This window comes from Aegilops tauschii, chromosome 1 (assembly GCF_002575655.3).
Source record: "Aegilops tauschii subsp. strangulata cultivar AL8/78 chromosome 1, Aet v6.0, whole genome shotgun sequence".
In the NCBI taxonomy this organism is placed as follows: Eukaryota; Viridiplantae; Streptophyta; class Magnoliopsida; order Poales; family Poaceae; genus Aegilops; species Aegilops tauschii.
This window is the reverse complement of record NC_053035.3, coordinates 95,231,330-95,241,942: the sequence shown is the minus strand read 5'-3', so window position 1 is coordinate 95,241,942 and position 10,613 is coordinate 95,231,330. Positions and strand designations below refer to the sequence as shown.

The 10,613-nt window shown below is 46.3% G+C and overlaps 1 long non-coding RNA gene across 1 annotated transcript; it reads right to left on the bottom strand.

Annotated features, from left to right (window-relative positions):
* Positions 1-8,222: 8,222 nt before the first annotated feature.
* LOC120967334 (uncharacterized) lies at positions 8,223-10,238 on the bottom strand. Its single transcript, XR_005761139.2, has 2 exons — positions 8,655-10,238; positions 8,223-8,568 (listed from the first exon to the last, which is right to left on the bottom strand). It is a non-coding gene; the product is annotated as an uncharacterized lncRNA (long non-coding RNA).
* Between the last annotated feature and the right edge of the window lie 375 nt (positions 10,239-10,613).

Sequence of the window (10,613 nt, the reverse complement as noted above, 5' to 3'; positions counted from 1 at the left end):
ACCTATCGACAGCTTTGAGTGTATGCGTTCGAGTTGGTCTCTGGGGTTCTGCTTGGTCACGCGTGTGGTAGTCTTCTTCACCCTGCAAAAAAGCACGTGAACAGTGTTAAAAATTAAACAAAACAGTTGCCATGGTAGCCATCTTGAAAAATGAAAAAATGTGTGATGTGCCAGAGCTGCCATTTCAGAACTAGGTATGGGATGAGCACACAGGACAACGTAGGGGGGGGGGGCTGGAAGCCAGTGGAAAGTTGGTAGTTGCCATATAGGTGGAATAAGAATTGCCATGTGGCCTAGTTAGCAGTTGCCATGCAGGACAAGCAGGAATTGCCATGCAGTAAAAAAAGAGATCATGGGAAAATAACAGTTGCCATGTGGGACTGATGGCAGTAGCCCATGTGGCAAGCTGGACAGCTGCATTGAAAAGCAAAAATATAGCACTATGACATTGAAAGAACAGGGATAACCTACTTCTTGACTGTCTTCCTCAAGTCTACCAACACGACAGGATCCCCGGTGTTGGTCGTCGACGTACGAGGAGGTGACCTAGTGGAAGGGGTGTCACCAGCAAATGGGGCACCCTTGTTCAATCGAGCAGAAACACGGGTTGGCGTTGGTGCTTGTTTCTTCATAACTGCTCGTCCACCAGCTGTCGCCTCACTGCACGTATAAAAAATGACAAAAAAAGGTACCAAGTGTCAGACACGAAAATCATTGCCACGCTTAGCAAAACAAAATGGAAAAAGGGGTCGGTCTGTTCAAAAGGAGAGACAAACAAGACACTAAAATAGATGTCGAACCTCCTCCTAGCAGCTAAGGGATCGGTCCTAGACCTCTTGCCATGAAAGCCCTGCCCAACATCCTCTGGAGCCCTCCCCCTCTTCGAGGGCGACACCCCCTTGTCTCTCGCAACGGCCTGTTCTTTGAGTTTCTCCGGTGGGGGGACATCTGGCGCAGCCTTGCCCTTCTTACCACCTGCACGAACTTCAACATGTTCATCATCGTCGGTGTCATGTTGCACGTTCTCCATGTCACCATCATCGTCCTTGTCGAGAGCAGCATCTCCATCTAGTTCATCTTGCGTGTCAGGAAGCTCCTGTGAGCTGTTGTAGTCGTACCGGCCACGGCAACCAGTTGGTCGATGTGTCCGTTCTGCAACAAATGGAGTGAACTGCCTCGCAACCGCGTCGCTGTCAGAGCCATTAAGGGACGTCCAACCCTCAACCAACTTCCCGAGCAAGCCGGTCATTCCGGAAGAAAACTGCCCAATTAGATGCTCAACAGGTGCCCTTGCCTGTGCACGAAACAAGAAGCAACAGTAACCAACCATATTGGAGTCATGTTCACAAGATCAAAATAAACCAAAACAACTATAGAGATATATCAAAGAAGAGAAGAAGAGAAAAACAATTTGAGAAAAAAAAATCCTCGATTACCTCAGCAGGACAAGACGGAGCTGAGTGCACGTCCATCCACTTGCCAAAGTTTTGAGGCCCACCAAACAAGCTGTAGTCTATAGCATGCTTGGCCATCAGCTGGAAAATCAACAAAAACAGCTAGGGATGTAAGAGAGAAAATAAGGAACACTAACTAACAGCTCATGTATTGCAAAAAAAGACGGAGAGAATGAAAGTTTCAACACGGATGGCGGAGTTGCCGTGTGGCGTCAGACATGGGTGCCATGCGCAGACAGCCATGGCTAACAAGGGTATTCATATCTTGTTAGCCACAGACAGTTGCCATATGGGGATTTTTTTCATATGTTATGCGACATCAAAATTGAAGAATGTCGTGCAAAGAAAGGAGGCAGAACTAACCTGTAGTTTCCCATATTTCTTATCAGTTATCTTGTCTACGGCAAGCACAGCCTTGACAGCATCGTACGTCCATGCAGAGACATCAAACTTGTGTGGAGGTGGCGGACCTCCTATCCCAGTAAAGTCAATGGTGGACAGATCAAGACTATCGACGTACATCAGCTGGTGTGCACAATAAAAAGGAAAAAAATATGTGAGTTGCCATCATGCTATGTTGAAAAGAAGCTACTGTATATTCCTTGAGTCATCAAGTTGACGGGGATAAAAGAAAAAAAGAGTTGCCATCTATCTGTGTTAGTTGCCATCATGATGTACAATGTGTTACTTGCCATCAAGTTAATTATGTAAAGAAAGGGTGTGGAATGTGAAATGTAGGTGCAAAATTAGGGAGTTGCCATGTGAAGGCAACTGCAGTTGCCAAGTGTAATGCACTGTAGTTGCCATGTGACAACAACTGAAGTTGCCATGTTGTATCCACTCCAGTTGCCATGTGCTTGCCGAATGAAAAATGCAACATGGCAACAAAAAATGTGACGACAGCTACAATCTTGTTGTGATGATAGTTGCAACAAGGTCAACAACATGGTTGCCATGCACATTGTATGAACAGAGAGTGGATGTATGAAATGAATTTTTTTGTATGTTGTTGACAAATGATATTTCCTTGTAGGCAGCAACCACGGATCCCATGGATTAAATAGAAAGTGACCTTCACACGTAAAAAAAATCATATACAAACAAATGAAAACAAAACGGGTTGCCATGCATGATCTTGTACGGTTCACAGTTATCAACAGCTGACATGTTGATTTGGGAAAACATTCAACGTGGTAAGAGTGTTTGCAAAGGAGTAGGGAAAAAAGTACCATCAAATGGAGTCGACAACCCTTCTGGTACATCTTGTTTGAGAATGCATCATGCAGGAAGTCCGCGATGAACTTACACCAATTCATGTTCTTCACATCTTTCAGCTTCGCCTGCGCGAAACAAATTTCAGGACAAGAAGTTGCCGCATGAGAAACCAAATGAAAAAACATCAAAAAACTGGCAGTGACTAGCTTACATATGACATCGGAGTCAAAACATTAAAGGAATAAAAGGAGTAGAGATAGACCATTCACCAGGATGGGGAAGCATTTGTTGCTTGGGCGAAGAGATGTGGTAGGCGCAAAAACAGCTGAGGTCAGGTACATGAGTAGCTTCATCTTAAAAACCTCGCCATGGGTTGTCATGCCCTCCAGCGAATTTGCCAGCACAGTCGTGTTCGGCATGGATGTCATCCCAGGAAACAAACGGGCAAACAATGTTTCCTCAATCTTATTATTGACCTCATACGGGACTTTGATTTCTTCACGGGGCACACCCAAAGTGCAGAACACGGATTCCTCGTGCAACGGGAGTCTTCCACGTCCCGGAATCACAAATTCCCTGGAGGCGGTGTCGTAAGTCTCACCGAGCCAGTCGCATACAGGGTTCACCAGGTTCTTGCACCGAACATCCATCAGAGCCTGCATCCCCATCTCAGCAGCAGCTCCCTTCTGATCGTCGGTAAACCCCTCGATCAATATAGTCAGGCGTTCCTGTGAAGCCCTATTGCGAACGTTTCTTCTTCTGCAAAACAGACAAATGATCATTTGTTGCCATGTTTCAGTATCATGAAAATTTAGTTCCTAACAGACGATTGCGAACTAAATGTGACATTCAAAACATATGGGGGGTGGAAAAGTTACCTCATCGCCATCTTTTGTCCATCCTGTCGTGGGATTGTCACGGCAGATGTCCTAGGGTGAGGACTTAGTCGCGAGGCCAACGCATCTATGTGGTAGCTTGAGAGGGGTTGAGCGGAATCAAGAGACGCAACACAAGACAAGGATTTAGACAGCTTCGGGCCCCGGGAAACATCATCCGGTAACAACCCTACATGCTATTTGAGGCTAGGTCTCATTATGATCACGGGAGAGTCGCCGGGAACCGGCTCTCGGTGTCTAGCCCTAGAGATTATTTCTTGTTCCTTGTCCCTCTTTGGAGTGCCCTGCCCCTCCTTATATAAGTTAGAGGGGCGGGTTACATGTGGAGTCCTAGTAGGACTAGGACTAGTCTATCTTTTCTTACAAGTTGAATACAAGTCCGGGTCTCGCTTCCTTGGTAGGAGAATATTCTTTATGCCTTTCTTCATAAACCGGCCCACCATAACATGAGCCGGCCTTCTGGGCTTTGGGCCTACTCTTCTGTCTGACCTGCCGTCGGGGCCATCATTAAGTCGCCAGGCTTGTGAGTCGTCACACCAGTGAACCGCCAGACCTATGGGTCGCTAATCCTCCGGCGGGTCACGATGAAGCGCCAGGTCCGGCCGGGTCATACTTCCGGCCGGGTCATACCGCGGGGTATATCCCCGACATTAGCCCCCAGTTTAATTTGGACTTGTCCATGTTAAACTGATCCTGTAAAATAAACACAAGAACAAACTTGATGTGTTGTGTTCCCGGTTAAATATTTTTGTGAACCGGCACTTGATCATTTTTAAGTCCTTGTCATTTCCTCCTGGATGCATACTCAAGATCTTATAGCAAATCTCTTTTAACAGATATGTCCAAACCTTGCCAAAAAATCCGAGCACTTCTTTTGAAAAATCCGGGTCAATAGGCCAGCTTCAGAGTCAATTTGCTGGCATCATACTCTGAGCAGATGTAGTAATTAAAGATGAAAAGTCCAAAAACTGAATTAGTAGCACTCAACTTTTGGCCTTCACGTGATGCAGAAGCAGCGTAACACCTCAGCTGGGATCTGAAAATTTGTGCAAACAGCAGACTTTCAACTTGAGACGAAGCCGAGGCAGCTCAGCGGCCATGGCAGTGGAGCGCCGGTGGCCCGGCCGCGGAGGTGAGCCGACGACATCGGCTCAGCAATAGAGGCGAGGTGGGACCGCAACGAAGAGTGGCCGGAGGAGAAGGGCGTCGAAGCAACCGGCGGCTCAGGCTACAACCGGAGAAGGAAAGCGTCAAGGAGGAGGTTGCGAGCGTGGACAGTGGAGGAGTCCGGGTCATGGCCGGCTCCGTTTCCGGGTCGTGGCCTTGAGGCAAGCGTTTACCAACTCGCCCGTGCTGTGTGAGATTGGTCAAGGAGCGGACGCAGGACTGTTTGATGAAAAAAGATCAGCCCCACAGTTTGTCAGATAATTTAATCGTTGCCGATCTCCATGGTAACAACCGCAAAGAATTGATGCAGAGGAAACTTCCCTGTCCGTCTTTGGTGCACTTGACAGATTACCTAATGCTGCCACCACAAACGCAAACAATACGCATATCGCGGACTCGGCGGACCTCCATGGCTGTCGCGGTGGCCGTACAAAACACAACCCTAAATTTCTTTCATCTCATACCTGCCGCTGCAAAACACTTCATCAAATTTGGCCGATGGACTCATAGTTGATGTGAATTTTTCCACACCGGCTCTTGTTGAGCTAGCTAATTGCGAACTTCTCGAACTCTAGAAAAGATCCCTCCAAGAACTCAACACCACCGTGCGCAGGCCCCACGGTGGGCGCCAACTATCGTGGGATTGTCACGGCAGATGTCCTAGGGTGAGGACTTAGTCGCGAGGCCAACGCATCTATGTGGTAGCTTGAGAGGGGTTGAGCGGAATCAAGAGACGCAACACAAGACAAGGATTTAGACAGCTTCGGGCCCCCGGGAAACATCATCCGGTAACAACCCTACATGCTGTTTGAGGCTAGGTCTCATTATGATCATGGGAGAGTCGCCGGGAACCGGCTCTCGGTGTCTAGCCCTAGAGATTGTTTCTTGTTCCTTGTCCCTCTTTGGGGTGCCCTGCCCCTCCTTATATAAGTTAGAGGGGCGGGTTACATGTGGAGTCCTAGTAGGACTAGGACTAGTCTATCTTTTCTTACAAGTTGAATACAAGTCCGGGTCTCGCTTCCTTGGTAGGAGAATATTCTTTATGCCTTTCTTCATAAACCGGCCCACCATAACATGAGCCGGCCTTCTGGGCTTTGGGCCTACTCTTCTGTCTGACCTGCCGTCGGGGCCATCATTAAGTCGCCAGGCTCGTGAGTCGTCACACCAGTGAACCGCCAGACCTATGAGTCGCCAATCCTCCGGCGGGTCACGATGAAGCGCCAAGTCCGGCCGGGTCATACTTCCGGCCGGGTCATACCGCGGGGTATATCCCCGACACATCCAGTTGCGCGATTCTATTTCGGTAACTCCATGAAATCATCATCGTCGTCTTCATGGTCGCCGCGAGCCATTGTGCTGAGATAAGAACAAAATCAAAATGTCAGGGTGAAATGAACTTATGAATGAAGCAGTTGCCACCTAACAGAATGTACTTGCCACATGGCTCAAGTTGAAAAGTGACAAATAGACTAGGCAATATCATAGGAACACCCACACACCCTATGATTGTCCAACAAGAAAAGTGGCAACTAAACACATTGGCTTCATTTAAAAAATGTACAGATCATAAGGCACTTACACAAAAATGTTCAAGTTGCCATGTTAGCACAAGACAGTACAAAGAAAGGAACACATCTTCCACTGCACAAACATATAATGTGGCAACTCACACGCTGTCCTCGTATAAAAAATGAGTTGCCATATGTTCAAAGGCAAATGTACTAGGTTGAAATTGCCATGTTAAAAATGGAAGACAATTCAAAAAGTGCTGAAAGCATTCACTAGACAACCTGTAATGCGGAAATTCACACATTGGCCTCATATTAAAAATGAGTTGCCATGTAATATAGCCAAATATGTTCAGATATCACTAATCAGCATGGCTAAACACAAATTGAGTTTATAGTACAGTGAAGTTGCCACATTATCCTGCCTACAGCATGGCAACAGCCGTGTGTTCACAAAAAAGTTGCCACATGGAAAGCATATTTGTGGCAACTGACACAGTTGATCAGGAAATTAGTTGCCATCCATTGCAGATAGTTGCTGAAACTGCCATGGCTGCCTTTATACTACACTTTGCATCACGGCAACGGCCATAGTGTGTTCACAAAAATAGTTGCCACATGGAAAGCATATTTGTGGCAAATGACACAGTTGATCAGGAAATTAGTTGCCATCCATTGCAGATAGTTACTGAAACTGCCATGACTGCCTTTATACTGCACTTTGAAATACAACTACCTAGATCTAGGGTTCATCGGCAACTATCATAACCTCAAATTCAACAACGAAAAACTTCCCCCACTGATCGCAAATAGCATTTCGATGCAATACATGACTAGAAATTAGAAAAACGCCGGCTCAATCGCAAGGCAGAACCAGGATGTGGCTGCGGATAGGCCGAGCCACACCAGCATGACTGCCACCGCGTCGGCGACGAAACTACGCAATGCCACCCAAAACGGCAAGCACGGGACTCCGCCGTCGACGGGAACGCCGGAGCACCGCGAATCCGCCGGAATCTCGATGAATCTCGAGCGGAACATTATCCACGGAGGAGAGGGGGGAATACAGGCAAGGAATGTGAGCGTGTGAAGGAGCGTTACCTTCAATCTGCAGGCACTCCGGCGAAGACGCTCCGGTCCGGCGAGTCCCACCGACGACTGCGAATGCCGTCGACTCTTCCGCTTCCGCCGCCACCTTCTCCTCTCGGCTTCTCTTCCAATCGAATGAACTGCGGGGTGGGTTGGGTGAGTAATGAAGTGGAGCGAGTAAATGGAACCGCGAGGGGAGGGGGGCGAAGTGCAAGACGTGGTTGACGGCAACCGCAGTCGGGCGAGTCGTGTGGGCGCTAAGCAGTTCCACCACACGCCCCCGAGTGGCAACCGTTGACCGCGGAGAGGAAACGGGCGTGTGGGCGAACTCTCTCACACACCACACACGCGAGGCGTCCTACGTGGCACACAGAATCACCCATCTCGTGCCAAGATTCGTGCAGAAGTGACTGGATGGCGATGGAGGCGTGTGGGTGAGTTGGCTAACGCTCACACGTGTGGGCGTTAGTATTTTCATAAATTAAACAAGTTTAGAAGTAGGCATCAATGACCATATTCAAAACAGCACGGACTCTACCGAACAAGGCCACTGCTGGGAAAGATCAGCTCATTGATAGTGTCACTAACCGTGCCACCGACATTGGCTTATTCACATCTTTTTTTAGATACTCCTCTTGAGTCCTCTCATATCCGTAAAATAATCAATATGATTTAGACATCATCCGCATGTAGAATAGCATTGGGTCATATAGCTAACTGATGCAAGTATCATAGTCACTCAAGCAATGGTCTAGAATCCGAGGTAATTATCCGCATCCAAAATTACACACTGAACTTTGAAATGAGGTTGAACAATCACAAAAACCAATGGCGTCACTCACCACACCATCGCCATTTGCACAAGGGTTAATTTCTTAGAGCCTCCTCTCATATATGTAAAAGATTAATATAATTTAGACATGATCTGCCAAAAAGGGGCCATATAGCCACTTCGTGCAAGGGCCTCCAAAATTTGAGGTAATCATCCACATCCTAAATTACATAATGAACACTGAAATGAGGTTAAAAAATTACCAGAACCGGCTGCAGACAAACGATCATCATCGGCGGCAGCCGATTCTGAGTGGTAGCTGATGGCAACAATCGAGCGACGGCGACGACAACATTGGGATCGACCAGAACGTGCAGCGTTCAGGCCATTTAATTTGTTGTGCCTGTTGGGCTTGGGCCATGAGAACTAATCTAATAAGTATACGCCTGTTGATTCCTTCCAAAAATCTATCAGAGGTAAACGGATTACAGATTAAAAAAAGGTAAAAAGATTACCATCGCATAAATCTAGGATAATTAGTACTGGGTCCTACCGTAGGTAGTTTGCGGTGGCGTGGCCCCGCCTATCGCCCCGTCTTCGCTCGGAGCCGCCGCCGGAAAGAGGCGAAGAAGATCACAAAGCCGAGTCCGATCAGTGTCACCACGGCTTCAACATAGGCCTCCATGCGTCAGCCGCCGCGAGATCCCGCGCTGGTGGCGACCGGCGAGGTTTTGGTCGTCTCACCTCCTTGAACCGCCAGCGCCGGTCACCTCCTTTAGCGGCTCTCTGCTGGTGCGCCAGATGCCGCCACCGGCGAACACCCGAGGCCCTCGGCCTGGCGGAGCAGCAGTGATGAATGCGAGCGGTAAGGCCGAGCCGCTAGACACCTCTCCTCTGTCCCTCTGTCCCTCGAACCGACGAAAAACGTCAAACCGACTAAGATATGTGTCCACAGTCCATAGGCAGCCCATACGAACAACACCGACACATGGACCCAGCTGCCATTCGACCTGTAAATCGTTGACCCACATAGTTTTCAAACCACCGATTCACCAGGAGCCTCACAATCCTGGGAGCTTAGAATCTGTAGTGATATCATTCTGGTCGCCTCCAAGCAGATGCTTGATTTTTCCTTTGTACATAGCATTGCTACCGATCGAAATTGATACTAGCAGAATCACAAAATTTTCACTATGGCATGCTAATTTTTTTTTCTTCAGATTTACGCTAAAAAGTAAAATCATAAGGTAAAGGCACTAGAAGTCCACAAACTTGCTCGGGTTGTGATGTTTTGGTTCAAAACTTGCAAAAGCTTACTCCACCACCCACAAATTTAGTGAAAAAAGCGCACAGCCAGTAATAAGGTTACATCTGACACTGTACGTTTTACAGAAAAGGCCCTGGATTCTTTAGAATTGACGCGTGGGCTCAGATTTCAGCCAACACAAAAAGAAACGGAAGAAGAAAAAACTGCGCCGGAGGCAACTGTGTATATAAAACTTTTATATTAGTGTATACACAACGAGATCCAGCAACGCTAATTGTTTTTACTTGTACGTCGTGACTCTTTTTCATTCTTTTTTTCTTCGAAAGACTCCTTTTCGGTCTGAATGATCAACAAACTAAATTGGCACGTACATCACAGCGTAGACGTAAGTACTACAAAAACTTACCAATTTATTACAAAAAGCATCTCGCTCAACCCATTTTCTTCTTCGATTAGTTAGTTAGTTAACCGTAGAGATCACGGGTCATCATGCATCAACCTAGCTAGCTACTCTCTCCGTTCGAAAATATTTGAGATGGTTTTAGTTCAAAATTGCTCCAGAAATTAAGATAATTCTCGTTCAACTATCCTAATGAACCACGCAACGATCCGACGAAATCGAACCAAGCTTGTACGTATGTGCACTCGATGCAAGTGATATTTATTTAATGAAATTATATATTATTGTGTGTGCTTCATTTTTTTATGATCAAAGGAACGTCTCAAATTTCGCATGGTCTAATATTTTGGTAGTAGTGTCGTGACAGCAAAAGTTTTAGACAAACATTAGAACCCGCGTCGATGGAGACATCACATTCTTTTTTGCAATACAACAGGTTTGCATGAGTTTATTTATTTTTAATACAATTTTAACACTGTACTTTGTTTTGGTCAAAATCGATATATATATATATATATATATATATATATATATATATATATATATATATATATATATATATATATATATATATACATATACATATACTATCACCCGGTGATAGTTACCCCATATGTCTCATATACTACTATGTGGTACTATATACTAGATCATCGAAGGGAACGTCTCAAATTTCGCATGGTCTAATATTTTGGTAGTAGTGTCGTGACAGCGAAAGTTTTAGACCAACATTAGAACCCACGTCAATGGAGACATCACATTCTTTTTTGCAATACAACAGGTTTGCATGAGTTTATTTATTTTTAATACAATTTTAACACTGTACTTTGTTTTGGTCAAAATCG